This window comes from Pelophylax lessonae (genome assembly GCF_965119305.1).
Source record: "Pelophylax lessonae genome assembly, chromosome: 7".
Lineage (NCBI taxonomy): Eukaryota > Metazoa > Chordata > Amphibia > Anura > Ranidae > Pelophylax > Pelophylax lessonae.
In genome coordinates this window covers 185,574,661-185,597,414 of record NC_138774.1, presented here as the reverse complement: position 1 = coordinate 185,597,414, position 22,754 = coordinate 185,574,661, and the positions used below count along the sequence as shown (strand labels likewise).

The following is a 22,754-nucleotide window of genomic DNA, read 5'->3' as shown; positions in this document are numbered from 1 at the left end:
TATGATGTTTTAATTATATTTGTTGTGTGCCATCTAGTGGATCTATTGCTCACTAATGACCCAGACCTAATCTCGGAGGTAGGAGTCCAGGACAACCTGGGCTCTAGCGATCATAGGATGATCACATTTAGTGTAAATAACAATATAACAAGGCAAGTGGGGAACATAAGAACCCTAAACTTCAGAAGGGAAAACTTTCCAAAATTGTACTCATTGATGGAAAGGGTAAACTGGGACCAAACCCTGGGATCCCTGGCCACAGAGGAAAAATGGGAATGCTTTAGGAACATATTAGGCAAAGGCATCTTGCAGTGCATTCCTATGGGAAATAAATTTAGAAGAGACAAAGCCAAACCTGGCTGGCTAAACTGTAGCGTCAAAAAACTTATTAGGGGGAAAAAATTGGCCTTTAAGAAGTATAAATCAGAGGGCACAGTATCGGCTTTCGAGCAATACAAGGAGGCAAATAAGAAAAGTAAACAAGAAATCAAGATGGCTAAAATCAACTTTGAGAGACAAATAGCAGAGGATAGTAAAAAAAACCCAAAGAAATTCTTGAAATATATCAACAGCAAAAAAACTAAGGCAGAGCATATTGCACACATAATTAACAATGATGGGGGGATGGTTACAGAGGACACTGAAAAAGCAACCGTGCTGAATGCTTTTTTCTCATCAGTCTTTACACAGGAAAAGGAGGGGTACACTGACCATGACTGTATGGTTAGTAGTAATACACAGGACTTGCCACTATGGCTAACAGAGGGGGAAATCAGGGAAAGGCTGGATAAACTTAACACAAACAAATCACCAGGACCGGATGGCATACATCCGAGAGTACTCAAGGAACTCAGTAAAGTTATATCGAGACCACTGTTCCTGATCTTTGCTGACAGTATTAGGACAGGAGATGTACCAGGGGATTGGAAGAAAGCTAACGTGATTCCAATATTCAAAAAGGGCCAGAGGCATATCCCGGGAAATTATAGGCCTGTCAGTTTGACATCAGTAGTATGTAAACTTCTGGAGGGGATGATAAGGGACTATATCGTAGAGTTTGCTAAAGACAACAACATCATCAGCAGTAATCAGCACGGGTTTACAAATGGGCGTTCTTGTCAAACCAATCTCCTAACATTCTACGAGGAGGTGAGCTGTGAGCTAGATAGGGGGAGACCAGTGGATGTGGTGTACTTGGATTTCGCTAAGGCGTTTGATACAGTTCCCCACAAGCGCTTAATTTATAAGATAAGGTCTGCAGGTATCGATAGCAGGGTTTGCTCTTGGATACGGAACTGGCTAAAAGGGCGTGTCCAAAGGGTGGTAATAAACAGCGCATACTCAGACTGGTCTGAGGTGGTAAGCGGGGTCCCCCAAGGCTCAGTCTTGGGACCAACCTTGTTCAATTTATTCATAAACAACATTGAGGTCGGGATCAGTAGTTCGATATCAGTTTTTGCAGATGACACAAAATTGGGCAGGGCAATAACTTCACAACATGAAGCAGATATCCTACAGAATGACCTGGACAAAATAACAGAGTGGGCAACGACATGGCAAATGAGGTTTAACGTAGGGAAGTGTAAGGTTTTGCACTTGGGGACTAAAAACATAAAAACACAATACACGTTAGGAGGGGAGCCCTTGGGGGAATCAAAAATGGAGAAGGATCTGGGAGTCTTGGTTGATGATAGATTAGGAAACAGCATGCAATGTCAAGCGGCAGCTGCCAAAGCCAGCAGAACATTAGCATGCATAAAGAAAGGGATGCATTCCAGAGATAAGACTATAATCCTTCCACTTTATAAAACTCTGGTCCGACCGCATCTGGAGTATTCCGTCCAGTTCTGGTCGCCAGTCCTCAGGAGGGATGTGTTGGAGCTGGAGAGAGTCCAGAGAAGGGCAACTAAACTAATTAGGGGATTGGAGGACCTTGACTATGAAGAGCGTCTACAATCGCTCGATTTATTCTCCCTGGAGAAGAGACATCTGAGGGGGGACATGATAGCAATTTATAAATATCTTAATGGGGATCCCAGCTTAGAAAAAAAGCTGTTCATTCGAAGGGATTGCATGAGGACTCGAGGGCATACAATGCGATTAGAGGAGAAGTGTTTTTTTTTTTTCAAATATATGATTTTATTGTAAAGGTTGAACCAGATAAACAGTACAATACAGTGCAATGTAATCGAAACATGTAAATCACCGAGGTAAATAACACATAAGTAGGAGGAAAGCACGCATATACGTGCTGCTAGTGCAAAGGTCAGGACAAATACTGAAGCATCGACAGAGGAAAACAAGTGCGTCATGTAAGCATCTACAAATACAAATAACCAAGTTTCCGGGGCACTAGGCCCATGGGGAGGTACTTAAGGTTGTCATGCGCCAGCACCAAACAAGTGGTAGTGACCAATGCAGGCTCATCGGCTGCGCAGTACAGATCCAGTTCAAGGGTCTGCAAGTAAAACTAAGACCGCAATAGAGAGATAGAAGGAGAACAGGAAAGAGAAAGAGGAGGACAAGCAGAGAGAGGGACAAACACACATCTACAGGGGGGGCGAGGAAATAGGGAGGGAGGGGGGGGAGGGAGGAAGGGGGGGGGGGCCGCTCCGCACTGGCTCCCGGGGACCACTCCCTCCGCAGAAGACTTTCTCGTCCGGATTCAGGAACCCAACAGAGATGTTCCCCGTTCCGACAGGACGAAGACCTTCCAGTATCCCCATACCTTTTCATATTTCTCACGTTGGTGGAGCGCCGTGAGGGTCAGATCCTCTAGTCTATTCACCTCGACCAGCCTCCGCATGCAGTCCCTGATGGTGGGCGATCGGGAGGTCTTCCAGTACTGCGGGATGCAGGACTTAGCCGCACAGAGGACATGGGGTACAATAGAGAGTTTATATTTCCTCAGAGGGATGCTGGTGCGCTGCAGGAGGAAAAATTCAGGCGTGTCTGGGATAGTATGTTCGGTCAGATCTCGCAGTAGGGAGCCCACCGCGGTCCAAAAGTCTCGCAGTTTCGGACAGGACCAGAATACATGAAGCAGAGTGCCCCTGTCTTCCTGACAGCGCCAACAGGTGTCCGAGGTCCCCGGGAAGATTTTGCTCAGACGGGAAGGGACCCTGTACCACCTGGTGAGCAACTTATAGTTGGACTCCTGCAGTCTGGTACAGGTCGGCGTCTTTAGAGCTATGGTGCAGATGTTAAGCTTCTGCGTCGGTGAGAGGGAAATCTGGAGGTCTTGCTCCCATTTGGAAAGGAAGGGAGGGGTGAAATCCTCTGGTGGGGAGACCAGAAGGTGATAAGCCTGAGACAACGTGTGCGGGAGCATTCCCTCACCTTCACAAAGTACCTCAAAAGCGGTCAATTCCCTGTTGAAGAGGTCAGGTTCCGGCAGGGAGAGGAGAAAGTGGTGCAATTGCACTGCCGGCCAAAAGGTGAGGGCAAAGCGCCCCGTCGGGTCCGATAGCTCCGCTATGGAGGGCCAACCACCTGGGCACGTAAAGCGAGACGCCACTCTCCTATCACGGTCTACCAGCGGTTGGAATGTTCGACCCATCAGGCCCGGAGAGAACGCCGGATTCCCCAAGATCGGAAATAGCGGAGAAGTCGCAGAAGAAATAGCAGGGTTAAGGAGGACCGGGGCCAACACAGAGAGGGTAGCCCCAATCGTAGGGTGGGATATTAGAGTGGGTGGCCAGTGTCCCTTACACCAGGGGGCGCCTCCTAGGGGTATCGTAGATTGCGCCAATTCCAGGCCAACCCACAACTTGTATGCCGAGTGCCTGCGCCAGTCGAGAAGGCGACCGAGGTGTGTCGCCAAGTAATATTTGTGCACATCCGGCAGGGCCAGGCCGCCACAGTGCTTGGGCAACGTCAAAAGTGCCCGGGACAAGCGTGGGGTGCCCGTGGCCCAGATGAACCGCACAAAAAGAGAGTGCAGCTGTTTGAAAAAGGTAGACGGAAGCTTAATTGGGAGGGCCTGGAGCAGATATAAAACCTTAGGGAGGACCGTCATCTTCAGCAGATTGCACCTCCCGAACCAGGAATGAAGGCCGGTTGACCAGGCCTCGAGGAGGCGGCGGACCGTGACGAGCAATGGGGCGAAATTGAGCTCGTAAAGCTTCGAGATAGTCGGTGCCATGCGGGTGCCCAAGTACGTGAGCGCTCCTCGGGTCCAGCGGAAAGGCAGAGAGGAAGAGATGGCGGCCATCAAGGTCGGGGGGACAGCGACCCCCATCGCCTCAGATTTACCGAAGTTGATTTTCAGGTTAGCATGTGTACCGTATAGCGCCAACTCCCTGAGAAGGTTAGGCGCAGAGACGACAGGGTTTGTCAAGGAAAACATCATGTCGTCTGCGTACGCAGAGACCTTACATTCAATGTCCCCAACGGCTAGACCGGAGATGTCTGAATTAGCTCTCACCCTACACAGAAAAGGCTCCAGGGAGAGGGCGAAGAGAAGGGGGGAGAGAGGGCAGCCCTGGCGAGTGCCATTGGAGATCGAGAAGGAGTCCGAAAGGACTCCATTGCACTTCACCTGAGCGGTCGGGCTCGAGTAAAGATGCCCAATCCAGGACAGCATGGTGGCACCGAGTCCCACAGTACGCAAGGTGGACGTCATAAACCTCCAGCTGACCCGGTCGAAGGCCTTCTCGGCGTCCGTGTTCAGAAAAACGCAAGGGGTATTAGTGGACCGGGCAGTATGAATGAGGTTGAGGACCTTGGTCGTGTTATCACGAGCTTCCCTGGATGGTATAAAGCCGACCTGGTCCAAATGGACCAAACGGGACATATAAGGTCCAAGTCGATTCGCCAAGATTTTTGCGAACACTTTCAGGTCCACATTCAATAATGAAATCGGGCGATAACTGGCGCAGGCAGAGGGGTCCTTTCCCTCCTTCGGGATGAGGGAGATGTGCGCCCGAAGGGAGTCCCTCGGGAAGGCAGATTCCCCAGATCCTAGAAGGTTGAGCCATTTCACCCAGTGGGGGCCGAGGGTGGGCAGAAAAGTGGTAAAGTAGGGTAGCGTGAAGCCGTCAGGCCCAGGGGCCTTCCCCGCCTTACAGGAGCCTAGAGCGCCCTGTAACTCTAGCAGTGTAATCGGGGATTCCAGCGACTCACGGTCTTCCGCCGCAAGGGAGGGCAAGCGTGCTGAGGCGATATATTCCTCCAGGTGAGACGCGGGGGACACGGAGGGAGGAAGATTGTACAAGGCGGAAAAAAAGTCGCGAAAGGTCGCAGCAATCTGCCTCGGGAGGGCAACCCGCTGTCCCGTCGGGGACTGAACGTGTGGGACGTAATTAGCCAACCTCTGCGCCCGAATGGAAGATGCCAGCAACCGGCCGCATTTGTCGCCAGAAAGATAGAACTTCTGACGCGCCCTCTGCAAGTCAGCCTTAGCCTTCATAAAGAGAATGTCATGAACCTTCTGGCGGAGGGCAATCAGTTCCAATTCCAACTCTCTCGAAAAGGATCGCTTATGCCTAGTTTCCAGGGCGTGGATCTCACCCAACAGCTGCTCCAGCAGCTGCTGGCGCTGTTTCTTGAGACGGGAACCGTGCTTAATAAAAAGTCCCCGCACTACCGCCTTGTGGGCCTCCCATATCATGCCTGCGTCACAGTCATCCGGGTCATTTACCCGAAAGAACTCAGAAAGCTCACGTTGAATCTCCGCCTGTACCTCGGCGTTCTGGAGGAGTGAGTCACTCAAACGCCACACCCTGGACCCCATCTCCGATCCCTCAGTCAGGGAGTAGGTCAGGGAGATGGGCGCATGATCCGAGAAGGTCATGGATCCTATCGAGGTGGACCGTACCGCGTGGAGTTGGCGGTGTGGTACCAGAAAGTAGTCGATACGAGAATATGTCTGATGGGGTGGGGAATAGAACGAGTAGTCCCGCTCCCCCCCATGTTGGAGTCTCCAGACATCCACCAGCTGTGCACCATGGAGGGCTTGCAAGAACCTCTTCCGGTGCCCGTGGGGGATTGAGGACGACCCCGAGGAGGTGTCCACAGCAGGCACTAGTGGTAGGTTGAAGTCGCCCCCTAGAATGAGTTGCCCCTCCTGAAACGTGTGCAATTTCTCCAAAACACCCGCCACGAAGGAGGCCTGCCCCTCGTTAGGAGCGTACACGCACGCGAAGGTGAGGCGAGCCGGGCCCAGAGTCCCTTTCAAAAACAGAAAACGGCCCCCAGGGTCCACCAACGTTCCCTCACAATGCCAGGGGGCTTTAGCAGAGAGGAGGATCGAGACTCCCTTAGATTTCGCCACGGTATTAGTGGCGTGGTAGGCAAAGGGATAGAAGCGGTTCTTAAGGAGTGGAAGGCGATCGTCCCGAAAGTGGGTTTCCTGAATGAAAGCTACATCCGCCCTGTTGCGGCGGAGTTCATTGAGTAGGACTTTCCGCTTCTCGGGGACGTTGAGCCCCTTGGCGTTCAAAGAAACAATGTGAATGGCGTCCATGAGCCCGTACGGAGCGGGGGGTACACACAAACAAGAAGGGGGGGGGGAGAGGGGGGGGGGGAAAAAGGGGGGTAAGGGTGAGGAGCAGATAAGAGTGGGAGTAAGAGGGGAGAGAGAGAGTGCAAGGGAAGGAGAGAATAGGAGGAGAGGAGGAGGTAGCAAAACTAAGAAGCAGAAATTACTGCACGAACGCCAGGAGGCCCAGTGCCCACCTGGCGTCAACCTACTGGGGGTCGAGGGTTGGAGAGGGACAGACCAGAAAATACAAAAAACGGGAAAAATGGAACCCAAGTCCGGATGCCCAGCCCACCCAGCACTGTGTATGTGTATAGGAGGGAAGGTAGAGAGCAGAAGGCGAAGGATGTTAGGCACCATCATTAGAGAGAGAGACCTATCAGAGAGTAACGCATGGAGGATAGTAGTCGAAGACAGAAATGAGGAAAGACAGCGTGTTTGGAAGGGGAGGGGGCAGGCCGAGAACCCCGTAGGGCCCAGCCAGCACCCACAGTAGCATCAAGGCACATAATAAAACAGGTAGCGTAACCACGGCTAACTGCGTCTCCGCCAAGAGGCCCACAAAGGACCAGGGGTAAAGGACCCCCCCCGCTCTGGGGCATGCGAGGATCGCAGGACCGAACAATGTAATAAACAATAACAGCAAAAACACATTAACCCCGGTAACAGATCCCTAGGAGAACAGGTGCAGGTCCCCACAACAGGTCTCCACAAACCCCCCCCCATCCCACACAACCCACGGAGAGTCCACAGGCGCCCCCCCCCAAGCACCCACCCCCGGGACTCCATGAGCATCACTGCAGACGGCAGCGCAGGCCACAGATGCGGCGGGTACACAAAGTGGGGGCCATATAACGGTCTGCAACAACAGTCTTGGCGGCGCCCAGTCCCAGCATCCCCCGCCTCGGGCAGTGGGGGCAGCGGGTAGAGTAAATGCTAGTCAGTGGGGGGCAGCAAGGCCAGTCCGTGTAGGCGGGTGAAACAGGGGCATCCGCGGGGGGGCACACCCCGGGCAAGAGAGGGGGGGGGGAATGGACAACAATCAAACCTGAGTCAGATGGGCATCCGCAGGGCAGGGTGAAGGAACCAGGGATCAGTTCAGCCAGCTGGTGGGCCACCTCAGGGCATCAAAGAGGGTGCGGGATGGAGGGCAGGCACAGTCAGGGTTCTCTATGTGCTTCAGGTGCCCTGGGTCTGGAATTCCGTCGGGAGCGGTGAGGACGTGGAGATCCCAGGAAGTTCCCGGAGGAAGGCGGTCTGCGATCCGACGGCCTGGGCAACAGGAGGAGCCAGTTAGGTACCTGGATGGGGTCAGCTTCCAAAAAGGCGAAGAGTGCAGGGAGCTCCGCTCGGGAGCGGAGTGTGAAGGAAGAGTTCGGCTTGCGGAAGGTGACAGAAAGCGGGTATCCCCATCTGTAGGTGGCGCCGCTGCGGCGTGCCAAGTCCAGTAAAGGTCTCAGTAAGGCCCTTCGGTACAACGTGGCCCTGGAAAGGTCCGGCATTAGTTTGAGGGCTGCCCCATCAAAGTCCAGGGTGCCCACATCCCATGCTTTTCGGATGATAAGTTCACGGTGGGCAAACCTGTGCAGGCGGCACAGCACGTCACGCGGTCTGTCCGGATCCGAGGAGCGCGGGCCCAGCGCTCTGTGCAGGCGGTCAAAGTCCATGCGGGGGGGTAAAGCTTCCCCTAAGAGTTGTGCAAAGATCGCAGTGACTGTGGCCGGGAGGTCGTCAGCACCAGTGGCCTCGGGCAGTCCCTTAATCCTGACATTGTTCCGCCGACTACGGTCTTCCAAATCCTCCATGTGGATCTGCATGGCCATGGTCACCTCCTCCTGGGACCGCAGAGCAGCCTCCACCGAAGCCAAGCGTCCATCCATAGCCTGTATAGTGGTCTCCCCCGCCGACACCCGATCCGCTACCACCTGTACCTCAGTCCGGACCGCGGCCACCTCCTGTCGGTGTTTCGCCTCCAGGCGGCCCACGATCGCCTCGATATCGGCCTTGGTGGGGAGGGCGCGCAACAGGGCGCGGAGCTCCGAGTCTACTTCCACCCGGGCTGCCGGTTGTGAAGGGCTGGGTCCCAGGACTCCAAAGGCAGCCGGAGTGTCCGACAGGGCTTCCGATGCAGCGGGGGAAGCCGGCGACGCTGGAGGAGGACCCGCATCCTGCAGAAGGGGAGAGCGTGCAGCCGCCATATTGGAGGCGGCGGCGGGAGCCGGCGTGGGCGAGAAGAAGTGCTGGATATCTCCACGAACCGGATTCCGGCGGGGGGTATTCGGTAGTCCAGCTGCTCCCCTTGTCCTCCTGCGCCTCGCTGATCTCATCCCGGGCGTCAGCAGTGATCGTCGGCTGGGCTAGGGTCGGGCAGGCACGGAGCTCGGGGAGAACACAACCTCAGCCGTCCATGTCCAGACCACGCCCCCCAGGAGAAGTGTTTTAACCTCAGGCAACGCGGGAGGTTCTTTACTGTTAGGGCAACAAGATTGTGGAATTCTCTACCACAAGAGGTGGTTTCTGCGGGTAGTATGGTGGCTTTCAAAAGACTCTTAGACTTACATATCAAGGATCAGAACATTCAGGGGTATGAGAGATGATTACAGCCACACACACCTACACAGGTTGAACTAGATGGACTATTGTCTTTATTCAACCTCACCTACTATGTAACTATGTAACTATGTAACATCAAGCCACACTATTTTTGTTATTTTTGGGCTTATGTGCCATAATAAAGATTTACCTTTTTGACTTTCACCCACCTTGGTGTCCTTTGTTGACTCCTTTCATGGGGGGGGGGGGACCCTTAGTCTCCCTAGACCTGTTCATTGACTGTGTCACTGAGTTTAGAGTTAGAACACATAAAAGTGCCAGGTATGACAGTTTTCAGAGTTTTATGGATCCATAATCCCTATTTGAAGGAGCCTCATCAGTCTATCCCTGAGGAGACCCCCATCCAATGCCATGTATATAATATATATCACATCCCTGATATCCCTGAGGAGACCTCCATACACCAGTGGTGTATGGAGGTCTCCTCAGGGATATCCAGGATGTGATATATGTATGGGGGTCTCCTCAGGGATGTGATATATACATGGCGGTGTATGGGGGTCTCCTCAGGGATGTAATATATACATGGCGGTGTATGGGGATCTCCTCAGGGATATGATATAATACATGGTGGTGTTACACCACCATGTATTATATCACATCCCTGAGGAGACCCCCATATACCGCCATGTATATATCACATCCTGGATATCCCTGAGGAGACCTCCATACACCACCATGTATTTATCACATCCCTGAGGAGACCTCATCTATGTTTGCAGTGCACTATGCAGGGCTTGCAGGCCACGCCAGGGTCCAGAAAAGTGTCCTTTAAAAGCAAATGAAAATAAAAATGATTATTTAATTTGTGACTGCTTGATTGTTTTTTTTGATAAAGTTTTGAAAACCATTGGGCAGTGGACTGGGCATGGGCATTGGGCAGTAATCGTGATGCATCGCGGAATCGAATCGTATCGAATCGTGACCCTAATAATCGTAATCGAATTGAATCGTGAGGTAGGTGAAGATGCGCAGCCCTACTGCCTGTAACATCATTCAGCATGACCGGTTTGGTGGTGGGTCACTGATGGTCTGGGGAGGCATATCCATGGAGGGACAAACAGACCTCTATAGGCTAGACAATGGCACCCTGACTGCCATTAGGGATCAGGATAAAATCCTTGGACCCATTGTCAGACCCTAGGCTGGTGCAGTGGGTTCTGGGTTCCTCCTGGTGCAGGACAATGCCTGGCCTCATGTAGCGAGAGTATGCAGTCAGTTCCTGGAGGATGAAGGAATTGATACTATTGAATGGCCCCCACACTCGCCTGACCTAAATCCAGTGGAACACCTTTGGGACATTATGCATGCTTGCCAACTGTCCCTTTTTTCCTGGGACAGTCCCTGCAAATAGGAGCCTGTCCCAGGTAATTTATATTGTCCCTGGAAGCGCTTCTTAATCAGGCTGCCCATAAATGTTACGCAGAAGTAGTGCAGCTGAATGGGAGACTTATTCCAACTCTGCTACTTTAGCCTTAAGTTTGAAATTCCCTTTTTAATTTCCTGTAATTCTCTCTATATTGAGTAGACCCTATAATCTGATAAGTAGGCGAGATTAATTATGCAGAGTGGGCGGAGCTTCATGGAAGTGGGTGTGGTAATTGATAGCTGTGCTACAAAGTGTCCCTGGGAATTTTTTCTAAATGTTGGCAACTATGCATTATGTTTCAGTCCATCCGACGCCGCCAGGTTGCACCTCAGTCTGTTCAGGAGCTCTGTGATGCCCTGGTCCAGATCTGGGAGGAAATACCCCAGGACACCATCAGTTGTCTCATTAGGAGCATCCCCCGGCATTAGAAGCATGCCCCAGGCACGGGGGGTCCATACAAACTACTGAGTACCATTTTAAGTTGCTGCAATGAAATTTAAGCAAAATGAACTAGCCTGCTGCATCATTTTTTCACTTTCACTTTTTTCATTTTCGGGGTGTCTTTGAATTCAGCCCTCCGTAGGGTGATAATTTTCATTTCCATCAAACGATGTGGCATCCTTTCATTCCTAACACATTACCCAGTCCATATCAGTATAGATATCAGCATGAGATTTTTCCTCATTGAGATCTGATGTGTTTTCAAAGTGTTCCTTTCATTTTTTAGAGCAGTGTATATGCGTTCCCACACTGTATAGTATTAGTAATAATATACATGTTATGCGGTGCTCCCCTGTAGTGCAATCACAATCTTTCAATACACAGGTTGGACGCCCTTTTGCCTTCAGAACTGCCTGAATTCTTTGTAACATGCTGTAGATTCAACAAGGTGTTGGAAACATTCCTCAGAGATTTTGGTCCATAGTGACATGATAGCATCACGCAGTTGCTGCAGATTTGTCGGCTGCACATTAATGATGCGAATCTCCTGTTCCATCACATCCCAAAGGTGCTCTATTGTATGAGATCTGGTGAGTGTGGAGGCCATTGGAGTACAGTGAACTCCTTGTCATGTTGAAGAAACCAGAGGTGAGATGATTTGAGCTTTGTGACATGGTGCATTATCCTGCTGGAAGGAGCCATCAGAAGATGGGTACACTGTAGTCATAAAGGGATGGACATGGTCAGCAACAATACTCAGGTAGGCCGTGGCATTAAAACGTGCTAAATTGGTAAAAAGGGGCCCAAAATGTGCCCCCACTATTACACCAGCAGCCTGAACCGTTGATGCAAGGCAGGGTGGATCCATGCTTTCATGTTGTTTATGCCAAATTCTGACCCTACCATCTAAATGTTGCAGCTGAAATTGAGACTCATCAGACCAGGCAACGTTTTTCCAAACTTCTATTGTCAAATTTTGGTGAGCCTGCGCAAATTGTATCCTCGGTTTCCTGTTCTTAGCTGACAGGAGTGGCACCTGGTGTGGTCTTCAGCTGCTGTAGTGTAGCCCATCTGCTTCAAGGCTCAATGTGTTTTGTTTTGTTTGTTTAGAGATGGTATTCTGCATACCTTGGTTATTTGATTTACTGTTGCCTTTCTATGATATCAAACCAGTCTGCCCATTCTCCTCTGACCTCTGACATTAACAAGGCATTTTCTTCCACACAACTACTGCTCTCTGGATATTTTCTTTTTTTCGGACCATTCTCTGTAAACCCTAGAGATGGTTGTGTGTGAAAATACCAGTAGATGAGCAGTAGTTGAAATACTCAGACCAGCCTGTCTGGGACCAACAACCATGCCGCGTTCAAAGTCACTTAAATCCCCTTCCCCTTCTCCATTCTGATGCTCGGTTTGAACTTCAGCAAATCATCTTCACCATCTTTATATGCCTAAATGCACTGCCATGTGATCGGTTGATTAGCAATTGAACAGGTGTACCTAATAAAGTAGCCGGTGAGTGTATAATATGTGCAACAAAACTTATATTCCTTCAATCAAAGTAAATAATAAACATACTATATTAGGTCATAATTGACTCTATGTGAAGTGTATATATCCTGTATACATATAACTTCCCAATTAGCAATAGAAAGTCCACAAAGATCAAAGTAAATAATGTCTTACTCCACTTTGTTCTATGTAATCACATTGATTCACATCAACATGCAGTGGGTTGCACCGCCTTTCTTCAAATGCGTTTACCTCAAGTCTTAGACAAGTAACTCTTGTTATTAGGCCTATATATCTGCGTTTCACATTGGTGGCATAAATATGCTCCAATGTCTCCTCACATAAGGATCTTCGCCTTTTAAAGCCTGCTAGCCGCCGCCGGTATGTGTTCCTTTAAAGGACCTCCAGTCTCTGCCTTTTCCACTGTTAAAATTCTCAAGCAGAAACGGGATGGACTCTCATATTGTAATAAGATCAGTAGCAGAATTTTATTAAAAGAAACTTTTTAACACTTACAGGTAAAAAGTGGTAAGTTCACCTTTTAGATGCAAAAACAGCAGTCATACCACTATCCTTCGGCATCAGCATCACCCAGCTCCTTCCGCACGTTACGTCAAATCCACGTGACTTCCTCAGGGCCCCTGTCGGCTTTTGTATTTTGACAGCTGGCACCTGTGACTATTAGAATACCCGACCAGTGACTGCATCTGATCAGCCACTGTTTGGTCAACAATTTTCCACCTGACTCCTTCAGCAAAAGTTGGTTGATTATTCAACTTTTGTTGATCTGGGTGGTGCCGACAAGGCCACCATGGCTCAATTTCAGCCAATTTAGTTGGAATCAGCTTAAAATTTGACATCTATGACAGCCTTAAGTGGGACTTGCAGTCAGTGACACACAGAGGGAGAGGGAAATCTTTCAGCATTAGGCTCCTTTCACGCGGTCCGCCTCCTCTGGTGGACTCCGTGCTGCTCAGGGGGGATCGATCCGCCGATCCCCGCTGAGCAGGCAGATGACAGCTCTGTCTCCGCTCTGTGTGCGGAGAGGGAGCTGTCAGATCCCCACTGTCCGTTCTCATCCCATCCCATCCGCTGGACGGATGGAAAATAGGGTTTCCATCCGTCTGGATTTCACGGACAGGATCTGATCGGATAGCAGCGGGTGTCAGAGGAGATGTCTCTGTTGACATCCGCTGCCCCATAGGGATGCATGGAAGATCTGATCAGGTCCCGCCTAAAAAACTGACAGGCGGATCTGATCAGATCGTTCGTGTGAAAGACCTTTAACTTCCTTTGTGGCTCTAAAATGTCATGTGACTAAACATCAAGAGTTGCCATGGAAGCACATGGGCAGGTTTCAACAGTTAGTTGCTGTCCCGGTCAGGAGTGTAGGAGTTAATGCCATGCCCAGTTTGTTAGTCTTTTTGCCAGGTTTTTGTCTGGCTTCGGCCCACTTATCCTGTGACAAATAAATTGGGTCAGTGGTCCGGCTCAAGAAGTCCTCCCCCCGAGCAGACCATTGGGAGAGAGTTTTAGTGCAGCTGTAGGTTGCAAGACCTGTAGGGGATGAGATCCTGAGAAGCAGAAACGTGTGGTTTACCCTGAAGACACCAGCACTGGATTATGCCTCTGAAGGATTTACATCCTGGGAGAATGCTTCTAAAGGACAATGAATGCAGGATTACACCTCAGCGGATATGCCAGGACAGCACACAAGCCTGTGGTTAGTAGTAGTGATGTAGAAAGGACCTTACATTTATACGTTGGACTTTGGAATGTTCAGTAATGGACTTTTTCCAAGTAAAGTATTGAGACATTGTCCTTGCCTGGCCTGAAGTTATTTAAAAGGTATAGCGCAGGTAACCGTCACAAATTGGGACAAGAAAGTATTCATGTGGAGTGGAGTACTTTGAAAACATTAGTAGTTGCCAAGAGTAACAGAAGTGTAACAAGCAGCCTGTTGGTAGCCTGTACCTGGTATAGAATGAACGACCTCTAGCACCAAGGGAGGGAGATGTTGCCGGCACTCCTTTCGCCAGCGGTTTGTCTCCCAGAGCAGCAGGAGTAGATTGCACCGCAGAGGTTCCCCATCCTGTACAGAGGTACGGAAGATTCAAATGTTACATTAAGTGCATGTGTGGAGTGGATGGCAGGGCCCACTCCACCACTGCGGAATTGTAGTAAAAACTGCTGGACAGACGGATGTGAACATTGGCTTAGTGTGTCCCTCCTAAATGCAGATTACAGAAAGGTGTACATTGTCACAGGGAACTGAGAGCTACCTGGAGAACAGTTGCGGTGTCAGTGTACATGATGCACATTCATCTCTAAGAGTAGAGATCCCATTTAAGGTTGAGTAGTTCCCCACGGCAGCCTGAGCGTTAATGAAGCAATGGTACCACATGTGCATACCTGCCAACTGTCCCGTTTTTCCCGGGACAATCCCGGCAAATATGAGCCTGTTCCTGGTATTTTACAGTGTCCCTGTTAATCAGGGACATTGTAAATCATTTAAAAAAAAAAAAAAAATTTGTGCCACACAGTGTCGCTCTCACCCCAGCTAGGACTTGTAGTTCTAGCAGCAGGTTGTCTCTCTCTCTGTGCCCGCTCACTCTTCCCGCCTGTCGCAAATTTAACGTGTCACCGAAGGCAGGGTGTCAGCATGGTGCACTTTCCAAAACCCGCCAGCAGGGGGAGGCAGAGCACCTTCCGACAAGCTGGAGGCCTCACACTCCATTAATTACTACTATCAATAATGTTTTTTTATAGATATAATTTATACACCTGTCAATTGATACATATCTATATATATATATATATATATATAGTTTTCTAGCTCTAGATAAATGTGTGTACATATCCGTGTATGTGTGTGCATATATATATATATATATTGCTCAAAAAAATGAAAACAGACCTCAATCCTCAATGGGAAAAATCTCATGCTGGATATCTATACTGGTATGGACTTGGTATGTGTTAGGATGGTATGGACTGGGTAATGTGTTAGGATCTATACTGGTGTGAACTGGGTAATGTGTTAGGATCTATACTGGTATGGACTGGGTAATGTGTTAGGAAGGAAAGGATGCCACATTGTTTTATGTAAATGAAAATTATCACCCTACGGAGGGCTGAATTCAAAGACAGGTGAATAAAGTGTGAAATGTGCTCAGGTGTGACCATACAAAAAATGTAATATGTAAATCTAAATAAAGTGTTAGGTGTAAATAAGTACAATAAAACCTAATTATACCAGATAGTATAAGTATAATCGTACTTATTTACACCTTGCACTGTATTTATATTTACATATTCCATTTTTTCTATGGTCAGACCTGAGCACATTTCACACTTTAGACCCGGTTCACACTCATGCGAGTGCCGGGTTCGCATGTAATGTCGGAGCGCACTGCTCCGACATTACATGCGATCAGCTGTGCGGTGCGAGTTTAGCCATACAGTTTGTATGGCTAAATTCGCATCGCACCCGGTGCAAACACGCACAGGAGGCATTTTTGCAGCCGCATCAGGATCGGATCGCACAGCGGTTCACACTTGTGCGATCCCATCCTGTGCGAACTGCACGATCGCACTGCGATATGCGATCAAACTGGGGGTGTCGTTAAGATTACATTGACACCCCCAGCGTATCGCATATGGCAGTGTGAACTGCCGGGGGTGCGTGTGCGATGCGGGAAAAGGCTGCGAATTCGCAGCTTTCCCGCATCGCAATAGTGTGACCCGAGCCTTAGAATTGCAGGGAACTGTGATGAGAATTTTAAACTTTAGGCAGAAGTAGTGCAGCTGAATGAGAGAATTATTCCAACTCTGCTACTTTGGCCTCAAGTTTTCAATTCCCTTTTCAATTTCCTGTAATTCTTGACCAATGTAGAATAGATGTCACCCCCAAACTCTTAGGCTGCTTAAAGCCAAAGGCTCCACCCCCATGCCATAAACCTTTCCCTTTACCTAAATAATTGAGACCACACCGTGCTTGGAGTTAATTGGCCACAGCAGCCATTTTATTAACCCTTTTACCTTAAAATTAACATAAGGAGAAAAAACATTCCTTACAAACATAAAACAATCAGTCATTAGGCCTGTTGGTCTTTGAGGCTCCTCCAAATAATTCCAAATCCTGCACTGCGGGACCTGTGCCCTGATAGGCCTCCAGCCGCGTCACCGGCTCGGAGACAAACCACTCCCCGCAGTGCCACCATTTTGAATTCCATTTAAACTGACATTAAATGGAATGCACCATAGGGACCCATACCAACGATGAGTCCCAACCATACCCTTATCCTAAACTGTTCACCTCCCCCGCCAGCAAAGACCAACAAAACGCCCAGCTGCCATGACTGTTAGTGTCTGGGATCCCTGATCCCAATGATAGTCCCGGACCATCATTAACTTCTTTTGCTCGCTTTGTGTCTGACAGGCCTGGGAGAGTGATTTCAGGAAGTAACACAGACGGACACAGATGTATGGTGAAACCAACTCTCAGTTTATTATAGGCTCGTTGTGGTTTATATAGTAAAAGAGTAAGGGCATATAGCATAAGTATAGGATACTTGTTATGTTCTTATTGGTTAAACAGTTTAAGGAAACCAAGCGTCATTTCGGGAAAAAAGCGAGTACACTTAATACCATATAGGGCATATAGCTTATTGCTAGAAACGCCTGACATGATTTCATCAAAAACCACAAACAGAAACTTGCCATAACTGTAACACGTACACATTTGCAAAGCTTGTATAACTAAGATATATAGAAAATGGAGTGGGAACATACAAAATGGAGGGCAAATAAAATTGATACCTCCCCATCTCCCACAATCCCCTCTTAAAATCAATAACCCTCCCAATTGATTTTTTTCAGACTAACTGTCCCTAACTGTCCCTAACCTCTTTCTATATAGTGAGATTACTCTTTCCCTTTTGTTTGTGACTCTTGACATACTTAATATATTCATTGGGGCTATTTGTTGGGGGTTTCTTGCAGCCTGTAGACTGGTGGGCTAGCATTGAAACGTTCTTCACCTTTGGCCTGGAAGCTCTAGCAATAATACACATTACCAGCTTGAAGCATGCAAATAGAAAAAGCAAAAAGAGCAGGACTATAATAACGGTCATAGCAATATTTTTCAACCAGGAAAATATTCCTCCGACTCCAAACTCTACATTACTAAAGGACTCCATGTCTTAGCAATATTCCTGGCTTCCTGTTGCAGCTTATCTACTTCCTTCCTGTGTTGTGCAATAATATCATAATAATCGGGTATCTCAACAGATGTATTGCGTATCCATGTGCAACATTCATAATCCTCCGTAACTTCACATAACCCAGTAAGAGCAGCACTCATACTTTCTATGGCCAGGTCATGGAGCTCAAGTTGTTTCTTAATTGCCCTCACTTCTATATTTAATTTGGTAATGTCTCCTGAGTTCTTATCTAGGATGTCACCGAGAATTTTAGAGTAATTATTCAACCTTTTCATCATGTCTATTCCCCATCCGGTCCATGAGGGGAACCAGGCCCATACCATATCCTTTTCAAGGAATAATTCCCTTTTATTGCGGTGTTTGAGGGGGTACCTAGGATACATACTAGCTTCAAGGAGATGTCCTCCTTTGTTGTCTCCCACTACACCCATGATGGGAACTAGGGATGCGAGGTAACACCACCCTTGGGGTGCAATAGGGATCCAAGGGTGACAAATCTTTCCACAACAAATATAAGTACTGTTTCCCAAGGCTAGGGGACGTTTGTGAAATATTGCCATTATTTGGTCAGAATAACTGGACCAAGCTAAATTTGACAACAACTGTCCTATTGGGGAAGAGGAAGTGGAACTGGAGTTAAGAAAGTTCATCAGAGTGGCGTTTAGGGCTGGTTCTGAGGTGTGCCAGAAGGAGCTGTCCATCGAGGTCATTGAGAAATTAATCTTAGTTTGCTGGCACACTTCAGCTCCCTTGGTGGAGTTTCCCAACCTAAAACACCAGTCTGGGGAATGACTTCTACCAATAATTTGGAAAGTGAGGGTATCATTTGAGAGTGTTCTCGTGACATTGGTGAGGACAACAGGAGGTGTACCATTTAGAAAAGGGGTGAAGTTTAAAGGTATCGCTACTAGGGGGATTCTAGCTGTGCTAGGATGGAGTTTACTACATATCCAACATTTTTCATATCCGGACTTCTGGGCATAGGCATATTTAAATTGCAACAATGACATTTTATCTGTAAGGCTTTTTGAGCTTTCATCTCTCTTTTGTCTGTTATGTGCATTACTCTGTGTTGGGGTGTTGGAAGCTCCGCAAATGGCCTGTAGCCCTACCAGGTCTTCTGGATGATAAATACAGTTAGTGGTAACCCATACTACAGAGAAGACTGAAAATGATACGAGTCCTATAAGTAGCCAAAGTTTTCCAGAATCTGGTGCTATCAGGAATGTCATTCTTCTACAGGGTCAGGGCCGCCTGCCTCTGAATCCCCCTTTTCTTGACTATCCTGTTCGAGGTCAGGGCCGTCCGCCCCCGTTAGTACCTCTCTTGCTTCTGGACCTTCCTGTTCGAGGTCAGGGCCGTCCGCCCCCGTTAGTACCTCTCTTGGGTCTGGATCTGGACTTGCTTCTGGGGGTGGAGCCTCCTTTACCAATTTCACTCGAGTAGCATGGATCCAGGCTTGTTGGTTCTCCACAAGGACAGCGATTCTGGTCACTGCGACTACCTTTGTCTTTTGGTCCAAAACGAAATCCAGCCTTGGTCTTGTGATGCTACTTCATCTCCTTCCCTCAAGTGATGGGTTGATACCTGTGAAAAGAAAAGAAAGGTGCGAGCAACTTTTTCGTTCCACTTGATTCAAAATTCCAATTTACTTTTTCTCAACTCGTCTTTGATTGTCCTATTTATCCTTTCCACTGTACCTGAATTCTGGGCAATGCAAATAGGAGCACTATTACGGGGTATACATGGTTTCCCCTCTTTGCAAATTAATCCTGTTATAGGATTCTTTTGCAAGACAGGATAACCCCAGTCCTCCAATTCCTCAGCAGTGGCTGAGGCTTGTAGATCTGTGATCAACTGGGCATCATCGGGGAGGATGGGGGTTAGGACAGGCATTTGTTTTAGGGCTCCTAAAGGTAACTGTTGTGCGGCTGCTTTTGCTATTTTGTCTGCTAGTGCGTTGCCCTTGGAGATGTCATCAGTACCTCTGGTATGTGCCCTACAGTGAATGATAGCTAACTCTGAGGGTAACAACATAGCCTGAAGAAGGTTGGTGATGAGCTCTTTCATCATGTCTGCACGGGGTGAAGTGACACTTTCAATAGTTTCTAGGCAGTCATGCGGTTCTTGGCCCATATCATCTGCTGAATCCATCTACTATTGACTAAAAGGAACTCTTATTTCTTCCCTGCTTTGGGCCTATATGTAAAAACCTATTTGTAGATGTGTGAATGGGGTTGATGGGTATTGGAGATGCTCATGTTTGGCCTTATATGTTTGGATTGTTTGTACCTAATACAGGTGATGCATCTAGCAACATATGCTTTCATGAATTTAGATGGGCTTGCAAATAAAAAAAACCTGCCAGTAATACTGTATATGTTCTTTCCCACCCCCTGTGTCCTATTCCACAATACTAGGCAATAAATAGTGGGGCACTAGCTGCGGGGATACATACAAGAGCTCCCCTCTTTTAGAAAAAAGGCCATTTTCAACTTTTTCTAAATCATCACCCAATTCCTTAAAACTTGTTCTGTAGCATGCGTTTATGGCTTCTAACAATATGTGATATTTTGGCCTGGAGCAAGAAATGAACTACAAAAACATCTCTTGCTCCTTCTATGGCTGCCTATAAATCATGTTGTGGTGTAACACAACCTTTAATACCAGTAGCCCATTTAAAGCTGGGGCCTACCTAGGGCAAATGATGTGGCCATCCCTATTACCATCTCACAAGATGCTATGTGCTATGTTCAGAGTCACTTCAGGCATGCCTTTAGGCCTGGACTGCGACCATCTTTGGATAAAAACTTATAGGGCAAAGTTTACCACCATACTCCTGGGCAAGTACACCTGTCATGGTCTTACAATTGTCCCTTGCATAAACACAAAACATTTTTCCATGATTTGGGAGGCCCAGTGCAGGCGCTACAACCATAGCAGTTTTCAGATATATAAACGCATTTAACATTTCTGGTGACATTTCTGGACCTGTGGTTTGTCTCAAAATGTTATTATAGATAGGAGTAGTCCGGATCCATAACAATCAATGATCCTGTGGGCGGGCAAGACCCACTGTGGGCTGGCAAGACCCACTAGAGCAGCAGCTCTTATGTGACTGACTCTACTATCACTCTCTGTGAGAACAAAACCAAGGTGAACAACACTTTCCTGACACCGCTGTCATAATTCCTGTGACACTTTGTGTCCACATACATGTACATTTCAATAAACTCACTCGCTCTGACTGGCCTCCACAGAGTGACTACATATGTCATATACATATTGTAGCGGGACTGAACCATGAGCAGGTGTCCATCCCCTCTTGCATGGTCTGGAGAACTATAGAGCGGACAATTGAATTGTCTGCTTGGCCCTAAGGCATTTCTACACCAGGTAAGTTACCTTGACTGAAAAATAAGAAACAAAGATGGCTGTGTCTCCTCGTCCAATAGGACGCTTAAAAAAAACACACTACTTAAACCAATCACTGTAAAGTGGGTAACATCGGATGGTATGGCTGTCAGTAGAGATGGCATATCAGATACCACTTGCATGCTATGATCAGATAAAGAACTAAAAACTTTTTGGCTTAGTGCCAATTTTCAAAAAAAACTTTATTATTTTTTTTTTTTTTTTTTTTTTTTTTTAGAAACTTCTGCTAGCTGCAATTGCAGAAGTGACCATTACTTCCTCTCACACGGAAGGAAATTTACTAGTTTTAAATGAATCTGACACACAAACATTTTCTGCTTGTTTGAGATAATATAATGGCTGCAAAGAAAACGACATCTGCCTTGGAAAACGAAACCGTGGGGTGCAGGTGTGGTCAGGGGCATTTGTAAGGTAATATTGGTTTTAGTAGCCCAATCAGAAACGTGCTGTTTTATAATTAACATGTACTGTGACTTTAAATTACCGACAAATTATTGAATCCTAAGACTGTGCTACTCCGCAGTGACACTTAACCACAGCTTTAAGGCTATGTTTCCACTATTGCGGCTACAAAGTCACACGACTTCAAGCGCAAGTTTGTAGTGCAATTTGTTTGCAGCTACTTCTGGGGACCCCAGCGCGACCTCCTTCTGTGAGGGACAAGTTGCCCTGAAGTCGCCCAAAAGTAGTGCAAAAACCTTTTTTCAAGTTGCTGCGACTCAAGTCGCAGCAGTTTGAGCGGTCCTATTTGTAAATAATGGGTTTTGACCTATCATGCGACTTGACATGTGTCAAGTCGCACAACAAGTCGCAAAAGTGGAAATGGAGCCCTAGAGTCCAAAACCACCAAACAGTTTCACCCGTCTACCGGTCTACAGGCAATTGCTGTGGGTAAAGAACTGTCACTTATATTAGCATCTCCAATTCTCCCCGCTTTTTCCATGTACTTTATATTACAACTCCCTATTTTTTTCTGACCATCTTGCTTGGTTATCTATCCAAGGGTTAATAAATGTGCATCCACCAGAGACCCAGGCGACATATCTCGCCTCGATCAGGGGGGATGGGTTTTGTTTGGTTTGATACTTCCTCATTCTAAAGATATTACAACTAAACATTTACTGAAAGAGAATGCGGACGGACAGAACTCTTTTTTCTGTAATTTACTTGTCTTTAATTAGGCAAACGTTTGTACTACATAGTTGAAGGTAAATTTCAAGAAAACTGCACTGAAAATTGTAAGAAAATTGTATCATGTATGGCCAGCATCAGACCTAAACCTTCAGTATAATTTCACAAAACCATAAACAAAATCCAATATTCTCTCACTTAACAAAACATGTCTCTAAGATTTACACATTCACAAAATCACTTAAATGTATCTGGGTCCTTAGACCCTTTTTATGGTTAAAAACCCTCCTGAAAAGCCACTTGGTGTATGTATATTAAACCTTATACTTTTTTTTTTTTTTTTTTTGACTCTGAATGTCCCCTCTTGGAACAACCAAAAAAAACTTTTCCGAGTCTTGACTGATACTCCCAGGTATAGTGGCTATCAAGAAGGTTTTCCTACCATTATAGACAAACAAACAATGCACATAATAAACATTTATCTTAATTTGTCTTACGATCGGTCAGTCAATTTTTACAGTAATAATGAGACTGTCGCTATCAGGAA

At 47.5% G+C, this 22,754-nt stretch overlaps 1 pseudogene across 1 annotated transcript; it reads right to left on the bottom strand.

The window, feature by feature from the left end:
• Positions 1–17,329: 17,329 nt before the first annotated feature.
• Positions 17,330–18,873, bottom strand: LOC309560561 (annotated as a pseudogene). The gene has a single exon. The product of its transcript is annotated as an uncharacterized misc_RNA (transcript).
• Between the last annotated feature and the right edge of the window lie 3,881 nt (positions 18,874–22,754).